Source organism: Macadamia integrifolia, chromosome 6, assembly GCF_013358625.1.
Source record: "Macadamia integrifolia cultivar HAES 741 chromosome 6, SCU_Mint_v3, whole genome shotgun sequence".
Taxonomy (NCBI): Eukaryota; Viridiplantae; Streptophyta; class Magnoliopsida; order Proteales; family Proteaceae; genus Macadamia; species Macadamia integrifolia.
In genome coordinates this window covers 18,792,569-18,796,373 of record NC_056562.1, presented here as the reverse complement: position 1 = coordinate 18,796,373, position 3,805 = coordinate 18,792,569, and positions in this window count along the sequence as shown.

Sequence of the window (3,805 nt, the reverse complement as noted above, 5' to 3'; positions counted from 1 at the left end):
ACAGGTCAAGACGCTAATTTAATTTAAAAGTGTAGAGTTAAATTAGCATCTCGGAGCATATAAACTTTAATGGAAAAGAGTTCAAAGTGATAGATATATAATGGTAAGAAGAAAAATTAACATAGTATGCAAGAGACCACATAGATGGATAAAAAATAAATAAATAAAGAATTAAATGATTATAAACTTTGGAATACAAGGGATAAAATAATAAAAGTGAAGTGAGAATTCAAAGTGAGATATATAATGATAAGAAGAAAATTTAACATAGCTTGTATGCAAAAGACCACATAAAAGGATAAAAAATAAATAAATAAAGAATTAAACAATTATAAACTTTAGAGTACAAGGGATAAAATAATAAAAGTGGAGTGAGAATTCAAAGTGATAGATATATAATGATAAGAAGAAAAATTAACATAGCTTGTATGCAAGAGACCACATAGAAGGATATAAAATAAATAAATAAAGAATTAAACGATTATAAACTTTGGAATACGAGGGATAAAATAATAAAAGTGGAGTGAGAATTCAAAGTGATAGATATATAATGATAAGAAGAAAAATTAACGTTGCTTGTATGCAAGATACCACATGGAAGGATAAAAAATAAATAAATAAAGAATTAAACGATTATAAACTTTGGAATACAAGGGATAAAATAACAAAAGTGGAGTGAGAATAGCAGTATATAAAGATTTAAAAATGATGTTTGTGGATGTTAAAAGTGTTATGACAAAAATGTACTACCCTTAAGATTGTGTCACTAGGACCAAGTGAGCGACAAGGGCGAATGCTATAAATAGCGATATGGGCCATGCCGATCGGCTTTGAACCAACCAATTCATCTATCTGACCCGCTTTGCTAAAGGATCCTCGATTTTCTGAATGACTATACAGGTGTCCGCATGAGGGATGTGGCACGAACGTCCCGTCACTCGGTAATAAAGAACAACTAAACAAGCTCAACGACACTAGATCTATGACCAAATGGCAAGCTCATGGCCTTACCAGCCAAATGACAAATAGCACATACAGTCCACCATTTTGGATAAGTAGTTTGGCAACCAAACTGCTTAACCCAGGTCACTCGGAAGAAGGACCACTCAACCTAAGTTGCTCGCCACAAGAGCCCCAAGGGTTCCCTTGCCAAGGCACGCTTCAGTGAGTTATCCAAGTCTAGCACATGACCTGTTAGCAAAGAGCAGACATGCCCTACTTCAAAAAATGATTCTCAAGAAGATATTGAATCTTCCCTAGAAATAAGGGAACCTCACCCTATCCTATGGGGATATGATTTGGACACGGAGTTCCCATAACTAGAACGTCTCCCACACTCACTTTCCCATTAGAACTTCTACAATACTTGGACTCCAATTCACATTAGGAAACTACCAAAGTGGAACTCTTACTCAAGGATCTCCATTTTCAGCTACAAATACCCAGGTAAACCCCTTTCCAAGAGATCAAGAAAACTATTTCCATTCTTACTAGAATTATCTGTTTGCAGAGAGATTTGACTTAGGCATTGAAGAGTCCCCCATCGGATCAGCCCAACCCTCACTCTCTTATGTTCTCCTCTCTGTATAGCTTCCATAATTGCCTTGGATGATTTCTTGTCAGAATAGATTGGCGCCATTTGTGGGAAACATTTTTTATCAAGCCACCCACAAGAACCATGAATCTTTGTAGTGGACGTTCCTTGCCTCCTCCCACTGTTCAAGGAAGATAAGGAAACCAAGCAGCCCAGGTGAATGCTGAGGATCTCCCTCAGTAGACACATTATGTAGGCTCGTCTCACCGGGAATAGGGGGAAGATCGCCAATAGGTCAATGGCCAAGCCCAATCAGCAAGGGAGTTCTACCTCCACCTCCACCAGTTACGTTGTTAAACCTCGGCGCACTAGCAACCAATGCGCAAGTTAATGACTTTCAATTGCAGCTGTTGGAAACCAATGATATGTTCCGGAGGTTCATCTGCCAGTTCGGGACAACTCTGCTCCATTAAGGATTACTTGTCACTCCGTTAGCCAATGGAGAGCATCCATGGCTAATTGCTAGTCAACCCAATACACTAGCGAACCTCGTGAACAGATGACATCCGTATCCTGTGCAAGCCGACCAACATAAAGGTGAAGGAAGTTGAACTGGACCCCCCGATGGGTGCCATCACCAAAACCTATAGCCCTCCAGACCTTTGGGGGTACTAATAGACACACCCAAAGGAGGGTGGACCATGCTATAGAAGAATGCACTCCACGCGGGTTCGCTCGATGATCTAACTCAAGGGACCGAAGCCCTACTCGTAGAATCGACCCTCGAGGGACGAAGGCATCAGGAGAGTTGATCCTCCAATAAGGGTCATCCCGAGAGGAGTAGCTCATTCATGACACAGGTCCCTACGGACCCCCCCAATTCGGGAGCAAGGCACAGACCATCATCCTAGTAGGAGGCACAAATATCATCAATTCCTAAATGATCTAGAGCGTCTATAGCTGTTCGGATTAATCCAATCCCCTAGGAAGGTGCTCACCCGAAAAGAGAAACAAGACTTGAGTGTTTGCATCCGAGAGTTAGACGAGGATGTGAATAATATGAAGAAAGAGGTGACAGGTGACACAACCTGTTCTCACAAAACCAAGCCAGTGATCGAGTTAACTTCGGTTAACTCACAAACCAGCCAGGATCAACAATACAGTAACCACTATCAACATACATCTACTAAAATAAGATAAGACATGTACTTTCAGCGGAAGACCTATTCATAATAATACTAGTAATTGTTTCCCAAATACTTAATACCCAAATTAAGTTAAAACAAATATATATATGGGCCCAAAGGTATGATATATACACAAAAATATAACAATTTATGCATCAAGTCATCAAAAGGGTACATCAAAAGAATCAAAAAGAATAAATCTGGAGTCACTGCTGCCATGTATCACAATCCTCACACGTGCAATCAACACCGTTCTCGAACTCATCAAGGATCCACTAGTCCTCAGAGTGAAACTCACAGTGGGACTCGGCTCTTGATCTTCAGGTGGGTAACCTGTAAAATCACCTAAAAAGAATTGTGCACGTGGGATTAGCTCACTAGCCCAGGAAGTGGAAAGGAATACCACACAAGCAGTCACAATACAAATGCACCTATATGTATGAAATTCATGTTTATCATATCCACCTAAACAACATTACTAGGCCATAGGCTATGTTCTACTCACAACCACAGTGCGCGTATGCCATTGGTACAAGCCGCGAACCCCATCCTGTGATACGCCCATAGGGTTATCAGAGAAGGCCCACCATTGGTATCGAAATTGAAATGCAAGCTGACTCCCAGAAATTTAAATGACAGAAAGTAAATGGATGACTCCACCCAAAATAAAAGCAGTACGATCAGCCCTCTGAATATACCATCAGAGTTATCGACTATCCTAACGATCAGTCGTGCGTACTTCTAACCACTGTAGGAGTCTAACAACCGTGACCCGATGCTTCCTCCCAATGGTAACCCAACACGTAAACCCCTGTTGTGAAGGGTCATAGCACAAAGGGGTATATCAATCCTAGCCGCATAGCTCTATATGAGATAGTACGATTACACGATGGCACCGCATCCCATTCCACGAGCCACCATGCACTCATTTTCAAGCTAGCTATGGCATCTAATTTAGCATAAACATCATGTCCAAATGAGATTCCTCCATCACATACATCAAGACGTAATGAATATTCAAACATAAAATAAAGCATAGCATATTATGTAAATGTACATACAATGCGTGATATGGCATACGTGA